Source organism: Meles meles, chromosome 3 (genome assembly GCF_922984935.1).
Source record: "Meles meles chromosome 3, mMelMel3.1 paternal haplotype, whole genome shotgun sequence".
In the NCBI taxonomy this organism is placed as follows: Eukaryota; Metazoa; Chordata; class Mammalia; order Carnivora; family Mustelidae; genus Meles; species Meles meles.
The window spans coordinates 180,410,275-180,429,578 of NC_060068.1; positions in this window are offsets into that span (position 1 = coordinate 180,410,275).

The window sequence follows — 19,304 nt, forward strand, 5'->3', positions numbered from 1 at the left end:
CTGGGACTCCAGACTCCCACCACACCTGGGCCATGAGATCCTAGCCACACCTGGGCCGTGAGATCCTAGCCACACCTGGGCCGTGAGATCCTAGCCACACCTGGGCCGTGAGATCCTAGCCACACCTGGGTCCTTAGAGCAAGGCCTGAGCCCTAGTGTACTCCAGCCTCAGCACGGACTCTGGCCTCTGCCTGAAAGCCCACTGGGTCCTGCAGCCCCACCCTCTTCTCCATTACAAGGATCAGGTGCCCCTATGGGTTCTACCGCTTGTAGCTCTCACGGGGAACCTAACACAGGCCCGTGATGAATAAAAGAACTCCTAAGGTCCCAGGGGGTCTGAGGACGACCTTCTACAGCATTTTCTGGAGAACTCTCTGGTTTACATGGGCACTCCTAATGGAACACAAAGTCATCTCTCTCGGTCCGGAGCTTTTTGCAGAGATTACTGGTGTCCTGCAACTAGCTTTCTGCTCAGGGAGAGAGCATTCGTTGTTGGGGAAGCACTGGTTGCCTTGGTGGGCCTTTGAAAAGAAGGAAAACAACACGGTGGCTTTGAATGCTGTTTGATGGGAGCTCTGGGAGGTGCTGACTGGCGCCAGGCCCCCAGCTGGTCCTTCGAGGGGCCAGTCAGCGCGTCTCTCCCAGCAGCTCAGCAGACTTTCACTTGTAGGACCAGAAATGGGACCACATATGGAAGGGGCAGCAGGACAAAGGGCAGGGCAGCAGAGTGGGTTCAATCCAGAGTCCCCTGTTTGGAGCTGGGCAGCCTTTGGTGATGTGTCCAGTTGGGGTCCTGAAAAGCAGACCTAGACAAGGAGGGATGTGCATGTGATAGGGAGGAAGGCCATGTGGAAAACTGCCAGGGTCAAAGCTGGACAAGGACAGGAAGGAAGCCAAGCGACGGGTGATGTCAGCAGCGTCCTTCAAGCGCAGTTCGGCTGACCCCACGGGGAGCTCTGGGCATGAGCTCTGCCTTCTCCAAAAAGGCAGCCAGTGCCAGGCGCCCACACCCAGGGACACAGTCAGCAGTCACCTCTAAACTCCCAGCACTTCTGCTCTGTGCAGGAGGGAGGACAGGTCCAGCAGCCCAGGCTAGAGCCTCGAGGAAGAGCCCCAGCTGCTTGCACTGAATGGGCACGGAGAGGGGAGCGGGCCAGCACCAAACAGACTGGTCCCCTGACCACTCACTGCTGAGTTTCTGGGACTAACCCCACGGTTTCTCCGCATCCTTCTCATTCATCACCTGCCTTCCTCGAGCCTCCTGCTGCCACCTCTCCAAACACCTGAGCATTTGACTTTGCCTGAGCCACAAGGCACCTCCAGATCCTCCTGGAGCCCCCAGCGGACTGCCCAGAGCATGGCACATCTCCAACACCATCACCACTGGCCTGTTCCCACCTCTGGCACCACCACCACGTCCCCAACTGGTCAAGATACCAACACAAGGGATCTGCACCCCAGCAGTTGCCCTGGGGACATGCAGTCTCATCAACTTGGGAGATGTTTGCCAGTATGAGTCAGGATAAAAAGGACCCCAACTTTCTCCTCTTTCCTCCTCCTTGTGGTGGTTTTGCCTGGAGCCATCCTGCAGAGCTGGTTCACCTGTGCACACCTACCTGACCGGGCCTCTCCCTGGTTCCACTTCCCACCTGCTGTGAACTGAATGTGTTCCCCCAAGTTCATATGCTGAAGCCTAACCCCCAGTGAGATGGCATGTGGAGATGGGCTCCTCAAGAGGTAACTAGGTCTCCACAAGGTAATAAAGGTGGAAATGGCATGATGGGATTTGTGTCCTCATAAGAGAGGTCCCTAGAGGGACCACTTCTTCTGTGTTCTCTCTGACATGCAAGGATGCAGCAAGAAGATAGCCATCTGCAGACTTGGCGCAGACCTCCCTGAGTTTCCCAGCACCTTGGTCTCCAGATTGATAAGAAATGAATACGTGTCATTTAAGCGGTCCAGCCTGTGGTCATTTGTCATGGCAGTCTGAGCAGATGAAAACAGCACCCCGGGTGCCTGGTGCCTCACATTCCTCCCTCACTCACACACGTAATTCAGCAGCACGTAATCCTTTCCCCAGGCTCTGCTTTCTGGAGAATGAAGGTTTGGTCTCAAGTATTTCGTTTTTTAAAATAGAGACTGGAAGGCTTGCTGTGAGAATGGAATCAAACATGAAGAAGCCATCATTTCTCGTGCATTAGCCGCCTCTTGATATGGTGCTAAACTTCCTACATACAGGATTCTCAGTCCTCAAACAACCTGTGGGGGCAGTCCTGCTTCATGGAGGAGGAAAGTGAGGCAGAGAGATTTGCAGAGATTTGGTCAAGGTCAAATTTTGAGGTCAGGGGCTCCCCAGGGCTCCACACTTGCCGTTCTAGCCCTATGACAGCACTTTCTTTACCACCATATGGGATCTGGAAAGCCAGGAGTGGTTAGTAGGTGATGACTTCCCTTCCCCTCCATCTGTGTTTACCATTATGATAGAACACCAGATTTCTTTAGTTCAACATTATTTTGTAACATGATCATGCCCAGACCTGTGTTTCTAGCTCTGGAGACAACCATCCCCATGACATCTCCTATAAGCACTGCTACAACATTGGGAATTGAATCTCAGAGAAAGAAAAATGAATGGACTGTAGAAAGGTTGCCACTAAATTACTCTGCACAATCCTTAAACATGCACAAGTACCCATATTAATAAATATGTATTCCCGGAAGCTGTGTTATTGCTGAAACTACTCCCAGCATATTGATTCTTGTTGTAGTACCAAAAAGTTATTCAATTTTATTATATTTGGTTCTTTTGACTTAATGATTTTGCAAATAACTCTTTGATTCCAGGGAAACAGATGAATTAGAAGTCAACAATTGGAATCGAGTTATGCTTGAGTTCAGAGCCCCTCGGGTTCTTTCTCCATATTATCTGCCCGTGCACAGCACAAGGGTTGCACACTGAGCCTCTCCTCTCACATCTTTCCTTTCAGCCATAGAGGAAATTTTTTATCACTCATGGGAAGCCGGCATGGTATGCTATTTCCAGATAACTGGAGAAATTGATGCCAGCTACTTTCTATGTTCTTGTGCAGCTTTTAGGCACAAGCCTAGCCCCAGGACCCGTGGGAGAGCAGCAGATAGAAGAAGGAAGCAGACAAGGGTCTTTGTGCCAGACCGAAGGGCAAAGGGCAGAGTCTGGGCAGCAGAGGCACAGGGAGGCAGCCTCCTCAGGAAGGCTGCAGGGGGTGACGCTTCAGTTGTTGAGCAGCGTGGTACTTGTCCCAGAGTCTGAAGGGAAGGAAATCCCAGATACAGGTAACATGAGCAAAGCCATGGGGGACAGAAGTGTATCCAGCTGGATGTTCACAGTGCACAGTGGTGTGTGAGAAGAAGAGGCTGGAGAAGTAAGGGGCAAATAATGCTCGTTTCCCTATAGGCCCACCAAATAGCCTGAGTGGCAGGTGAGTGGAGGCAGGTGTCCTGTCAAGGCAGTGGAATTAGCATCCTCACAACCAGCAGGGGACTGATTCAAGCCTGGAAGGAGACTAAAGACTTCCTGTGTGTCATCTCCAAGGTGAGGGGCGCTAGGGGATGAACAGGCTTCCTGGCCTCACCTGAAAGGAGGAGAGAAAGGAGAGGAGCTGGGGCGCCAGGGATAGGAGTGCATGTACCTATCCGGAGAACGGCGAGGTAGAGTCCATCATGGTCTGAAGCTGAGTGATTTCATGTCCCCAAGAGGAACTGGGAGATCAGGTACTGCTGAACTGCTTCTTTCTAAGCCCCCAGGCTTTACCTTCCTTCTGCTCTGGAATTGGTGGCCTATCTCAGTTTGGAGGCAACTGTCTTCTTCAACTCTGTGCTGATGACACCCTGCACCATGGGATACAGTGAGGGTCACAGGCTGCAGCTGGGCCCCCTCATGGGATTCTGCAGTCCACCTGTGCGCCCCATGTGAGACAGAATATGGTGTGGTTCTCAAGGGGCAGTGGTGGGGCTATGGAAAGGAGCTGCTGCTCCGGGATTAGAAGCAAAGGGCCTCATACACCCTAAGGGGAGGGGAGGCGGGGAGAGGCCGTGAGGGTGAGTGGGACTGCCTGCATGCCTTGTGTTGGTGTGGACCTGGGTGACAGGGTGCAGGCAGGGTCGACACAGCTCCCATACCCATGCACTCCACGGTTCCAGGCACTGTTAAGCACTTAATCCTATGATGAATGTGAGAACAGACATTCTCCTACCCGGTGTACTCACCCGAGGGTAACCCACAATGCCACTGCTCTCAGCAGAAAGGAGCACATGGTGACTGAAACCCTTGCAGCCCCGAGATGGAGAGATTACAGTTCAACCAGTTTTCAGCCAACCCCTGCTTTTCACTGAGGAAATAATTAACAGATGCATCGTGAAGGAGTTTGTGACAAGCAATTATGCATACTGTTTTAGGGAATCTGGATTCAGAAATATGAATGCCTCGTCTCCAAAAATGCCAGCCTGCAGACCCCTTGTCAAGCACTTCAAGAACGTTTCCTTCCAAATAATTTGCTTTTTACACCAGGTGACCTGCTTCCTCCAAAATGGGATGCTGTTCTAGTGTGTTAGCGTGGGTTCTCCAGAGGCACAGACCAATGGGTTCTCCAGAGACACAGGCCAATAGGACATATATTCGTAAGGAATACGTCATTTTCCTGTCTCTGGAGAACGCTGATATCATGGAAGGATGGATAGATGATAGGTAGATAGATAGATCTTTATAAATCTATAGATACATAAAGAGATTCTCTCTATAATTCTACCTATCTACCTATTTATATTGTATCAGTCCAGGTTCTTTAGAGACAAAGGACCAATAAGACATATATTAGGAATCTGTAGTTCTGTGTCTCTGGAGAACCCTGACTAATGCACTGTAGGTAGATGAGAAATAGACGACAGATATATATTAGTTTCAGACATATCTAGATATGCTATCTCTATACATCTATACAGCTATTTATGTGAATAGATACAGAGAGATTCTGTCTACCTATATACATATCTAAACCTACATATCGGGATGCCTGCGTGGCTGAGTGGGTGAAGCCTCTGCCTTCGGCTCAGGTCATGATCTCAGGGTCCTAGAATCGAGTCCTGCATCGGGCTCTCTGCTCAGCGAGGAGCCTGTTTCCCCTTCTCTCTCTACCTGACTCTCTGCCTACTTGTGATCTCTGTCTGTCAAATAAATAAATAAAATCTTAAAAAAAAAAACCTATATATCTATGGTAGATGTTAATCACATTTGGAAAGTTCCTTCACAGCAACATCTGTTGGACCAAACATCTGAGCGCCAGAGCCCAGCCAAGCTGTACAGTATAGAGCTAACCATCCTAGCTGGCATGGATTTTCTTCCCTCTAGAACTTCCACAGGGCAAGAACAGTCATCCTTCCCCAGAGAACACACATGCTGCTGAGTCCATCAGCCCTACATGAGGAAGCAAAGAGAGCTGAGGGGATAGAAAACCAGGGAGGGTGGAGGGCTTGGGGGAGGGCAGGTAGAGGCAGCTCTTCTAGGGTTGTTCTCAAGATCTGCTCCTTTCTTCCCCCAAGAAATCTCCCTGAAGTCCACTGCACATTTCAGCTTTGCTCTCTCAGCCTTAGGGGTAGCAAAAGTACCCAATTTCACACCAGGAAAAACCATTTTTAATGGATTTTACACACACTGAAATGCTCAGATGTCAAGTGAATTATTCCACGAGGTGCTGTGAACATCCACTGAGGCACACAGCACTTCCCTGAGCAGAAAGTTGTCTTGCTCCTTCCCCAGACAATTCCTCAGTCTTTGAGGCAAGCACTGATCTGATTTCCACCACCACAGGTCTCTTTTGCTTATTCTAGAAATTTGTATCTATGGAATTGCACAGGTTGTATATTTTTGTGTTTGTTTTTTTACTCTGCCTATTATTTTTGAGACTTACACATACTGTGTATATGTGTAGTTCATTTCTTCTCATTGCTGATTAATATTCAACTGTGTGAACAAAGCATGGCTTATCCATTTTGTGGATCAATAATTCAGGTGCAACTACTATAAATATCCTATTAAGGGCTTTCCTTGGACACACATGTTTATTTTGGACAAATACCTAAGAGTGGGATTACCATGTCATAGGAACTGACAGTTTGACAAAGTGGTTATATTCCTGCCAAAAACATGTGAGAGTCCTGGTGTCCTTTATCTCTTCCAATCTCTGCTGTGGTCAACCCTGTGCATTTAGACATTCTGGCACAGCGTGTATATCATTAATAAAATCATATCATATTGCAGCCAATATTGCATTGGGTTTCTAATGTCCAATTTTCTTGATGATTAATAAAGCTTAATACTTTTTCATGTGCTTATTAATCGTGTGTGTGTGTGTGTGTGTGTGTGTGTGTGTGTGAAGTGACTATTTGCCTTTAACACTTTGACACTGTGTTGCCTTATTATTGAATTCAGGAGGTCTTTATATATTCTAGATACAAACACTTTGCTTGTGAACATATCCTCACAGTCTGTGACTTGCTTGTTTATTTTTTTTAGTTTAGTTTAGTTTATTGATAGTGTTTTTCAATGAAGAACTTTTTTTTAAATTTTTTGGGGTGATTTTTTAAATTTAATTTTTCAGTGTAACAGAATTCATTGTTTATGCGCCACACCCAGTGCTCCATGTAATACATGCCCTCTGTAATACCCACCACCAGGCTCCCCCAACCTCCTAACCCCACCCCTTCAAAACCCTCAGATTGTTTTTCAGAGTCCATAGTCTCTCATGCTTCATCTCTCCCTCCAATTTCCCTCAACTCCCTTCTCCTCTCCATCTCCCTGTCCTCCATGTTATTTGCTATGCTCCACAAATAAGCGAAACCATATGAAAATTGACTCTCTCTTCTTGACTTATTTCACTCAGTATCATCTCTTCCAGTCCTGTCCATGTTGACACAAAAGTTGGATATTCATCCTTTCTGATGAAGGCATCATAGTCCATAGTGTATATGGACCACATCTTCCTTATCCATTCGTCCGTTGAAGGGCATCTTGGTTCTTTCCACAGTTTGGCAACCGTGGCCATTGCTGCTATGAACATTGGGGTACAGATGGCCCTTCTTTTCACTATATCTGTATCTTTGGGGTAAATACCCCGTAGTGCAATTACAGGGTCATAGGGAAACTCTATTTTTAATTTCTTAAGGAATTTCTACACTGTTCTCCAAATTGGCTGCACCAACTTGTATTCCCACCAACAGTGTAAGAGGGTTCCCCTTTCTCCACATCCTCGCCAACACATGTTGTTTCCTATCTTGCTAATTTTGGCCATTCTAAGTGGTATAAGGTGGTATCTCAGTTTTTAATTTTAATTTGATCTCTCAAATGGTTTTAATTTTAATCTCTCTGATGGCTAGTGATGATGAACATTTTTTCATGTCTGATAGCCATTTGTATGTCTTCATTGGAGAAGTGTCTGTTCATGTCTTCTGCCCATTTTTGACATGATTATCTGTTTTGTGTGTGTTGAGTTTGAGAAGTTCTTTATAGATCCTGGATATCAGCTCTTTGTAGGCACTGTCATTTGCAAATATCTTCTCCCATTCCGTGGGTTGCCTTTTTGTATTGTTGACTATTTCCTTTGCTGTGCAGAAGCTTATGATCTTGAAGATGTCCCAAAAGTTCATTTTCGCTTTTGTTTCCTTTGCCTTTGGAGACATATCTTGAAAGAAGCTGCTGTGGCTGATATCGAAGAGGTTACTGCCTGTGTTCTCCTCTAGGATTCTGATGGATTCCTGTCTCACGTTGAGGTCTTTTATCCATTTCGAGTTTATCTTTGTGTACGGTGTAAGAGAATGGTCGAGTTTCATTCTTCTACATATAGCTCTCCAATTTTCCCAGCACCATTTATTGAAGTGACTGTCTTTTTTTTAACTTTATGAAGTTTAATTTACCAGTTTTTAAATTTTATGAGCACACTTTTTGTCTTGTAAGAAATCTTAGTTTATCCTAAGCTCACAAATATGGTCTTCTATGTTTTTCTTTTTTCTTGTTTGAGCCTTTACATTTTGGTCTATCTCAAATAGGATTTTGTTTGGAGTGAATTTGTGATTGAGGTTTTTTGTTTTTTTTTTTAATGTATCTTATGCAGGGGCATCTGGGTGGCTCAGTCAGTTGAGCATCTGACTCTTGATTTTGGCTCAGGTCATGATCTCAGGATGGTTAGATCTAGCCCCTCTTCAAGCTCTGTACTGAGTGTGGAGCCTGCTTGGGAGTCTCTCTCTCCCTCTCTCCTTCTCCCTATCCCTCTGTGCTCTCTCTCTCTCAAAAAAAAAAAAAAAAAAAAGGATCTTATGCAAAGCACATTTTAAAAAATTGAATTACAACGTATTAATATAGAGAAATTAATATACTCTTTCATCAATTTGGCAATTAGCAAAGATGTTGACAACTGGCTTTCATATACCTGGGGGCATTAGATGGTCCATTGAGGTCTGCCTGCCCTTCTTGTCTGTTCAGCTTCTCTCGAGTGCCACTCAGACCTACCAACCACACTTGTTTATCCTTGTCTGTCTCCTTGCCATCAAAAGAGTGTTTTCTTCCCATCCCTCCATTGTTTAGCACAGTGCACACAGACTGGCAGTCTCCAGATGATTCACTTCCCCTGATTTCTTCCTCCCTCTACTTGGAACACACATGCACACTTAAAACGTTTCCTATATTTATACAAATACGTACATCTTCTGGTGCTCTTCATTGCTTCCTACAGATTTGGAATTGGAGTTGACATATTTCTTTCTTAGGGAAATTTAATAGAGAGAAATACTCTTAGTTTTATCTTCTCAAAATGTATTTATTTTGCTCCCATTTTTAAGTTTTTTTTTTTTTTTTTGGAGAGAATATTTGCTTCACATGCAATTTTAAGAAACAGAGAGATCCCATGTACACTTTACTTAATTTCCTTCAATGATAACATCTTACCAAAGCTGCCTACACTACCACAGTCAGGATATTGATACTGGTTCAGTCAAGATACAGAATGTCCATCCAATCTACTATGGTGTTCTCTTTAGTAACACCTCACACTCTCTATCCCGTAACAGTGACCCCTGGAAACCACTAATCTGTGTCCTGTTTCTGTAATGTTGCCATTTCATGAATGAAATTACAGGATGTAACAATTTGAGATTGCTTTAGCTTCATTTTTTAAGCCTATTTTTCAGGATATAGAATTCTGGGTTGATTGTGTGTGTGTGTATCCTCTGTATTTTTCCTGATTGGCTTTTTCTGGTGATTTTGGAATTGTTGGTTGATGTCTTTCATCAATTTTAGACCATTAAGAGCAAATATTTCATTAATTACTTATTCTTTATTATTCTCTTTTCTCCTTAGATTTCATTTACACACTTGCTGGACCATTTGATATTATCCCACAAATTAAAGCACTCTTATCTCATCTGTTTCTATATATATATATATATTTTTTTTTCCCTCTTTATATTTTAGTTTGGATACTTCCAGGTAACCTGTCCTCAAGTTTACTGATTATTTCCTCTGCTGAGTCACTCTGTTACTAAACCCAATAAAATATTTATTTCTGATTTACTATTTCTTATTTCTACTGCATTTGTTTTTATAGTTTCTATGTGTCTGCTAAAATTCACCATCTTTTCATAGCTATTGTATACTTTTCCTAGTAGACCATTTAGCATATTTCTAGTTATTTTAAAGCTTTTGTCAAATAATTCCAACATCTAGGCCACTTATGGGTCTACTTCTATTTACCATTTCTTTTCTTGATTATTATATATGAGAACAGTAGAGACCGAAGTAATATTCCCCTTTAGGCACTTCCCTTCTGGTTTAGGTCACTGGCTTGGAGCAACCAAGTAAATGGTTTGTTTTACAGTTAAGCTACCTCTGAGCTTCTTGGCAAGTTTAGTTAATTCACCACTACCTTCAATTATTTTGAGACTGGGCTTAGGATTTTCTATTCTGCAGTGCTTGGGGTCTGGGAAGCAGCAAGATTTCCCAAATGTCTTCATTTACCCAAAACACCAGTTTCCACACCATGAGATCTTTCTGATTTGTAGGTCAAGCAATAGGTCTGTACATCGTCAGGGTGCTCTCTTTGCTCTCTGGGGCATGCACAGGCCTTGGGGTATATGCAGAGATTCTGCCTGGAGTGGGTGGATCGGTTCTTTCAGCTCTCCCATCGCACATGCAGAACATTCATGGACACTCCCCCAGCTCTCTTGCTCATGCCCAGCCCTCCGCAGCTGTGCATCCAGAGTGCCTCTGATTCACTTATATCTGTTCTCATGCTCTGCTTCTCCCCTCCTTGGTGGGTGGTTGTCTTGGACTTGGAGGAGGTGCCATGATTGTCAGGGAACATTCTCCAGCTTTCTGTCCAGCTCTGATCCTGAACACTTGATTAAGGCATGTGGGAAAGACTTGCTCTGTGACTGGGGGGTCCTCAGAATTCTAATCTGTTAGCCTTGTGTGGCTGTTAAAAGACTGTTAAAATTCATGTCCACTTCTCCTTATCTCCACCTAGGGCAGAATCCTTTTTCTTATATCTATACCAGGAACGAGAGTAGATATAGGTCTCTTTTCACCTCTGAAAACCTTGCCATTTTCTGGAGTTTAGTTCCTGATGGGATTTTTTTTTTTTTTTAAATATCCTAAGCTCTATGATTGGTTTAGAAAGACTAGGATTTTGCAGGGTATACATCTTGTTTGGGTTACTGAGAGCAAGAGACTCTTGGGAAACATCTGAGTCTCTTACCTTCTGTTTTCTACCATTTTTGTTTGAGTTGTCTTCTGTAATTATGTACAGAGCCATCTTAAACCAATATCTCATCATTTGTAATTAATCTGCTTATATCCTGCCTTCTAGCTTTGTATTTTGAAATATATACATGTGTGTGTCTGTATCTGTTTTTAGACATTCTATTTTGTTCTTCACATCTGTTGACTGATGAGTCTCCATAATGTCTTATTTTCCTGTTATACTTCCTTTCTCATCCAATTTCTTTAAGATATGAAATACCATTATTGCATGTAGCCTAAATCTGATAAATAAGACATACACAAACTCCATAAATCTGATTCAAAACCTACTTTGTTATTTCTGGAAGTTCCCATTCATGGGATGGGATTTATATTCTCATCTGTTAAGTGATTTCATGGGTATGAGTAAGAATTCGTGTTCCTTGGAAATTTACCTATGGAAATTCTTTAAAGACTGGGCTTAACAATATCTTTCCTCTATAAGGATTTACATTTAACTCAGGTGCTTTAAGTTCCCAAATAACTAAATTGGGATTGCTGTGAATGAATCTGGAGGGATGGGGGCCATACAAGTGGTGTACATTCCTGCCCATGTTCAACTGAGTGCAGGATTTGGGGTAGAAATTATCATGCAAGATGCTGGTGTGTGTGTGTGTGTGTGTGTGTGTGTGTGTGTGTGTGTGTGTGTGTGTTTTCCTTATTCCAGCCGTAGCTAGGATGAACCGGGGATTCCATCCCTACCTTATCCTTCTGTGGGATTTTTTTTCTTGGCTTGACCCAGAGTTTCATCTCTAGCTGTGTCCTGGCTTCATGGGACATGGCTGGTTGTCACTGGTGGATCTCCTGCTGTTCTGGCTCTAGCTCTTGACATCTTTACCCTTTTCTGCAGCCTGCAAACCTCAACCTGTTTGCTGTGTGAGACTGGTTGAATCCATCCCTTCCTCACCCAGGCAGATTCTGATCCCTCCCTTTGTGGATTTCAGCTTCTTTGTCCTCTCACCTTCAGGAGAGTTTCTGATTTTCTGCCACCTCAACTATGCACTAGGTTTTCATGTTTTATTCAGCATTTTTTAGTTGCGCTCCTTGTCTGCAATTCTGCATGATTCCCTCTTTATCTTTCACTTCTACTGGGCTCACCTGACAAGTAGTGTGCAAGTTTGTGGTTTCCAGGGGCACTCAGGAGCCATTTCATTCATTCATTCATTCATGCATTCATGCATTTATTCATTATAGAGAGAGTGGGGAGGGGCAGAGAGAGGAAGAGAATTTTAAGCAGATTCCACACCCATCATGGAGTCCATTGAGGCCTCGAACTTACAACCCTGAGATCAAGACCTGAGCTGAAACCAAGAGTCAGATGCTTAGCCAACTGAGCCTCGCAGGCACCCTGGGAGCCGTATTTTTAAAGCACACGTCAGGATTTGGCTAAGTGTGGGTAATTATGTATACTTGTCAGATAAGGCAGCTACACACTCATCCAGATGCCCACCTTACAGAGCTTCTGAAAGGGAAAGCCTGCTTCTTTCGCAGGCCACTAGCCCATTTGGATTTTTAAAATATTGGGTTAAAGTGACTTTTATATTAGTTTAAAGGTAGGTTTAAAAGTAAATGTATCACCACAAACTTACTTTTAGTCAAATTAAATTTCAATCAAGCCCTTATGATTTTTGAAAAATGCAAAATAATCATTTCTAATTTTAAATTAATCATTGGGCAGAAATACACACTTCTAAATGATGACTAGAAATTGTCTGGTGTTAACTGCTCTTAGAGATTTTCTGGAGTGAAAGGTGGAGTAAGTCTGTGCAAACTCAGTAAAAGGAAGTACATAACCAAATCTGGAACTACACAGACATGCTGTGGGCCAGTCCAGGGTAACAGTGGAAGCAATCGTGGAATTCTTAATATGCACTGCTTCCCCGTCCTGCAGAGAAGAAACACTTTACATGTGGGCACCAGCTGGGGGCAGACAGTGGGCCGGGCATTAGAAAGAGCAGGTTCTTGGGGCACCTGGGGGTATCAGCCGGTTAAGCTTCTGACTTCGGCTCAGGTCATAATCTCAGGGTCCTGGGATCGAGTCCTGCATTGGGCTCTCTGCTCAGCGGGAAGCCTGCTTTTCCCTCTCCCTCTGCTGCTCCCATTGCTTGTGCTCTCTCTCGCTCTCAGGAGGTTAAATGAAATCTAAGGAAGGAAGGAAGGAAGGAAGGAAGGAAGGAAAGGCAGGTTCTAGACTGGAGCCACAGAGATTCGGCTTGGACGCCATCTCTGCCTGCCCATGGCCGGGTCTTGGGGCAATGGAGCTGACATTCGCCTGCCTCGTGTGGTGCAGAGGCCATCCTGCTTTTTTGGTTGGGGCACATCCGCAGCTCCCTTCTTCCAAGAGACATCAAGAGACAATGGGAGGGTCACCTGGGTGGCTCAGTTGTTGGGCGTCTGCCTTTTGCTCAGGTCATGACCCCAGGGTCCTTGGGATCAAGCCCTGCATTGGGCTCCCTGCTTGGCGGAAGCTTGCTTCTCCCTCTCCCACTCACTCCGCTTGTGTTCCCTCTCTCATTGTGTCTCTGTCAAATGAATAAATAAAATCCTTAAAATTTAAAAAGAGAGAGAGAGAGAGAAAATGGGAATGACCATAAACCAAGTCCGACCTTTCTGACACCTTATGCTATGCTTTGCTCAGTCCACCTGGTGAAACCCAGGATCTGGGATGCAGGAAACACCTTATCCATGGACAAGGACACTTCACGAACCAGCACTAAGTTCCTGCAATTCTGCCTAGTGCTCCTTACCAGTCCGTATCGTCACTAATGTCAAGGTGTCCTAGCCTGCCTGCCCTCAGCTCTGGGAGCAGCTACAGTGATGGCCGTAGCTGAGTTTTAAGTGGCCTTGAAGGAAGAAAGAGATGTATAATATTCCTCTGTTTTAATAAAAGTAGCTTGCCTTGAAAAACTCCCTACCAAGCAAAAAATTTAAAAGTTTAATCAATTGAAATTATTGGCACTTAATTACTTCAATAGTTAACAAAGAATATTGTGATATTTGGATATAAACTTGAACATTTAAAGCAAATCTCCCACCCCACCCCCCAAAAATCAGAATCAACAAGAAAACAATAAAGGTAAAAGAAAGCCATCAAAACAACTCCATTCCAATGGTGAAAGATTACTAGCTGCAATCACCGGTCCACCAGGACCTGGGCAGAAGGCTATCAGAGCTTTAGTGGGCTGTGCTAATGAGAAGTGACGTCTCCTGAGCTCAGAGTCTCAAGATCTGAATGGACATTTTTGGGGGAGACCGTGCTTTCTATAGAACAGTTTTGAGCCCCACCAAAATCTCTTGGGCGACTCTTAGAAGGATATGACTTCGAGTGTGCATCAGTCATGGCTGCACCAAGACAGAAGACCCATCCCAAGGATGCCAGGAGCCTCGGCAAGTCACCAAAGACTAGAGACATTGTCCCCTCCACTCCACCTGAGAAACAGAATGCATCCCTGGCCCTGCTTCCAGCCCAAAGGTTCCAGGGAAGCCGCCTTGGGATTGGGTTAATGGGGAAGAGCTTGGTCTCCAAAGCCTCTTGCTTAAAGCCCTTTTCCCGGCACTTCAGGAGCCCCGCCACCACCAGCCCCTGTCTGTGCTTCCGTGGTAGGTCATCCCCCAGAACACACCTGGGGGACACATCTGGGCTCACCTGCAATATGCATGAGGTCCTTTTTGGTCTATGCCCTTCTGAGCCTGGGACCCTGCGGCTGGGCCGGCCTGAGGGGCTCTGCAGGCTGCTGACCAGGTGCAGAGCGCCCCCTCCCAGCAGGCCCGGCACCGGCTTGTCACAGACGCCGCCTGCACCAGATGGTCTTGAAATCCTGGGCAGGAGAGTCTTCTTACTCCAAGATTTTTCTTCTCCCTCTCCTTTCTCCCCACTTGGCCAAGCTGTGGAACGTGAGTGAAAAGGAATTGCCGGGTAAAGGGCCACATGTAAAAACAAACCGTGTACCAGAACCTCTCCCTTGTCTCAGGTGCATTGAGAAAATGGGGGTGGGCAGCTGAAGAAAACCAAAAATAAAGCCACGTGAGCAGACAGTTCCCACTTGTATTTATCTTAATTCGTTTTTTTCAGTGCCAGTGTTTCTATTTAGAAATCAAAGTTATAGATATCTCACAGTTGCACCAGAATCCAGAGAACCCATTTCCTCACTAGACAAACCGGCTTTACGAACAAAGACATCCAAAGACATTACTCTGGACGACCGCCACCATGCCCCGAGCCTGTGTCAGAGCCTGTGTTGGGCCCCTTAAAAATACAAATTCGGAAAGGTCAGCAGTGAACGCTCTCAAAACTACTTTCCATTCCAGTGCAAGGAACACACAGATCTCCCATCTGCAAACAAAGGCTGGCCCTTGGGTGTAGACAGAGGAGAGGCGGCCTGCACAGCCCCTGGGCCTGGGTCTCACCCCTGCTTCACTGCAAGAGGGCTCCCCAGGGACTGTCCCTGGGGACTCAGGCTGGAGACTGCCCTGCACAGGGACTCCTCCCTTTCATAAAGCACCTCTTTTGCATTTGAAGGTGGAGGCCAGGGTCCTGTTTGGTTTTCTCAATTGGTCTCTCCCTGGATTTCTCCAGAAGAGACAGGACTCTTGAGCACTTGCTGCCACCATGAAGGACCCCAAATCTGCCTTTCTAGAAGTTTCCACACTCATAAGCCTCCAGAATTAGTAAACACTCTGCAAGAGGCAGGTCTTCCCCATGTGGGGTGTCTCTTTCCCTCTTCTCCCTCATATCCCCGGGGTGATGTGCTTGCAGATGCTCCAGACGAAATCACAAGAACATTTGAATCCCTGATAGGGGCGCCCCCTGCTCTGCGCAGGGCAGCTATGGGGGCTGGCAGGGGTTCTGTGGAACACAAGAAACCCCTGTAGGCTAAATGCCTTTTTTTTTTTTTAAAAAGACTCTACACTCTTTCTCCACAAACTCATTTTTTCCCAAACGGAGAAGCAGTGTTAAAAAGCTACAAAGATACGGGTCAGGAGAGCTTTCTGCCTGCGTTGGCACACTCAGCACTCACCAAGTCTTCCTGCCAAGGGCGTTTCTGCGGGTCAGATTCGGGTCGTCCAAACATTGGCCAACAGGACTGTTCATGATTAAAAGAAAACGAGTCCCGGATTATCTCTGCTACTGATTGATGGGCAGGTCGAGGTGGTTCCCAGGCTCCCGGGGGACATGTGGGGAGGTGCACGGACCAGGCAGCCTGACAGGTGAGGCCTCAGCCATTCTGGCAACGGTGCACTGACCTCTTGTCCCCTTCCATTAGTCCACACGACTGAGGGGCCTAAACACAGCACGGAACAAAGCAGGTGTCAACAGATGCTGACTTGGATAACTCCTCATCGAACAACATACTCCTTGCCTCTAGATTCCAACTCCCAAAACATGACTAGGTGTTCATTTTTGGAGGACTGTCACAAACACCTAAATACCATTCCTCAGAAGTCAGAATGTTTCCTTCATTTCGGGGTTCGCTATTTTTTAGGTTGTTTGCAAGAATCTGACTGGGGCTGGCTTGGACATCAGGCGATCACGGAAGTCACCCACCCGAGACAGGGGTTCAGGTGCATGAGCCGTCTGGGTGAAAGCTGGGTTCAGACCGCCACACGCCCCTGCTCACCAGCCCTCCCCTTCCGCCAGCGGGCCGCAGCAGTGCTCCTCACCCAGCCCCAGTGGGAGCTCCTGCACCCCGAATCCCAAGGCTGGAGCAAAGGGACAGCCCTCCAGACCTGACCCCCCGGCACCTTCAGCTTCAGAGAGTGCCACTTCCAACAGCTCACCTGGTTCTGCTCTCTTGGTCAGCCCAGGCCCGCCCGTCCCCGTGCCTTCCACCAAAGGGACAGCTTCCCCAGAAGACCCTGTTCCCCATGGGCAGGAGAATCTGCAGCTCGGCTGTTGGTGACCTCTGGGGTCTGCTGCAGACAGGGAGGAGAAGGGCATGCGGCCCGATGCTGGCCTCAGGACACCACCTGTGGATGTGGAAGGAAGCCCGGGAGCCCTGTCGTGGAGCTACCAGCCCAGAAAGCAGGGCCGGAGGGACGGGGCCGGAGGGAGACTGATGGGCCAGTGTGTGACCTGCTTTCATTTTTAATTTATGACAGGCACACAGTACAAAATCAACATGGAAATTAAATAAAAAATACACCGTATCACAATTAGATGATTAAGATCGGTCTACCATAATACATATTTACAGACAAACAGGACAATCGAGCGGAGCAGCTCCGACGAATACAAAGGCGCGCTGAGCTCAGGGCTTACATACTCCATCCCTGGCTTTCCTTCTCTGTCAGCTGCACACTCTTGAGTTAGGGCCAGATTGTCCCGGAGCAGCCAATTAATGACTGCTTGTTAAGAAAAAAATTAACACTCTTAAAGACTACGCAAACAATTTAAAACAAAGAACGATGGTTCTAGATGGCGGGAAGAGAGTAACAGGCTCCCCTCCTCTTCCTCTCCTGTTTCCCCCACAATGAATGAGGAGGGGACAAGGGGGGTCAGCTGAGAGTGGCCGGGAGGGCAGAGGCAGCTCTCAGGGACCCCCTGCTGGAGGTGTGCACCTGGCCTGCAGGACCGTTACGGACAACCCGGACTGACCACTCTGGCACTCGGCGGGTGTGGGGGGAGGCCATGCCCTCCGAGAACCAGGGATCTGGGGACTGGCCTGCCTGGCGCCCCCCAGGGTCCCCTCCCTGGGCACAGAGCCCCTGGATGGGCTGGGCAGGACCAGCTTTCTGGTCCAGTAGGCGAGTCAGAGGTCCACCTGGAGGAGGCAAGGCTCCAAGTGTGGGCACTGACGGGCGGGGGCATGTGTGCCAGGAAGCCCTGGTTGTAGCGTTGTTCGCAAACCCCTGAAGTCCTCCACAGAACGCGACGCGTCGCTTCCCCACAGCTGGAGTGCGCCCCCTCCCGCGGGCATGTCACTCACAGCTCCATCTTCGTCCACACGGCACGAACACACTGGCTCAGCTCAGGGACCCCTCTGGACCTCACACAAATGACCCCTGCACATAAAGACAAAACGTGGCGCCGTACACGTAGGTCCCTCCTCAGGATTCCCGAGGCAGGAACACGAACGGTCTGAAAACCGCGCACTGAATTTCTCGGAGAAAGTGCCAGGCAAACAGAAGGATGAAAGGGAGGAAGGCTGTAGGTCAGTGGCTGTGTCTTCCTTCTGAAGCACTTCCGTTTCTAGAACATTCCACACTGAAGCCTGTGTGGCTTCTTCAGTCTTCACGAGGCAGGGTTAGACGTACATCTCTGGGCTCTCTGCACACGAGGTTCCTGACAAGACCGTGCGACACGAGAGGACGTGTGAGGCATGTTATCTGGAGGAATGGGGAATGCTCAGTGTGGGTGGACGGACGTCCCACGCCTGGCTAACCAGCAGCGCTCACACAGCCTTCCCGCCCACAGCGCCACCACGGACCCGTTTTGTCAAAGCATTCCGCTCTAAGATCACTAACGAATGTCCAGAAAAGAGCCCAACCAACAGGCAAAATCGGCCTCTGTAGTTGGCGGGGAGGGGGAGGAGTGCTCCCCAACTCCACGGGTCTCCCATGCTCCCTCCACGCATCCCTGCCGTTCCCTGCTGCGGAGAATGCGCCCAGGCAGGAAAACGCACTCCACTCGAGGCCCAGCACGCGAGCAGAAGTAGGTGTCCCTGGGTGACAGGCGCAGAGAGGGTGACCTGCGAGCGGCATCCCAGCTAAGGTGCCCTCTGTGGTCCAGGCGGTGCTGTTCATGGGCGAGGCTGCAGCGCCCCCTAATGGCCACGGTGCAACTCTTTCCATTCCCAAGCTCAAAACGCAGTCTCTCGCTCTCCAAATTCAAGTTGTGAGTTCCACGGTCACATCCTGTCTTGAGAGAGAAGTGACAGCCTGAAGTATCACATGCCAGTGGATTTTGGGCTTGGAATGAAAGGCTGGGACCTTCTCAGGAAAGTTCATGGGGACAGGGCTCAGAAGTGAGCTAAGATCATGGGCCACACTGCTCGCTGCCCCTCCTCACTGGCACTGTCCCAGGGACAGCTCCTCAGGCCCCTGTGCCCTTTGCGTCCAGCGGCCCAGCCGGGAGCGTGTGGCCCCATGTGAGCGTCACCGCAGGAGCAGTGGTGCAGATGGCCAGGCTTGTCCTGGCTGCTTAGCTTGGGCCACGCAGAGCCTCTGTGCTTCCTGGGCGCCCTAGACCCAGCGCTAGTCTAAGGCCTCCCCATTCTACTTACTCCAGCTTCAAATGTCCATTTACTCGCCTGTTGACACGTTTGTTTAAATCATAAAACCCACAGCCCAGTGTTTGGCTTGGATACCAGAAATTCAGTCTAACCGTAGCTTAAAACTGTTTCATTGCCCGAGGGTGCCAGGGCACTCCAGGGGAGGTCGGGTCTGTTCAACAGGCCACAACACCAAACGGATACTGACAAGTGAGCTCCACACGCCTGGTGACCAGAGCTCGGCAACCAATGGAAAAAATCTGGGGCTCCCT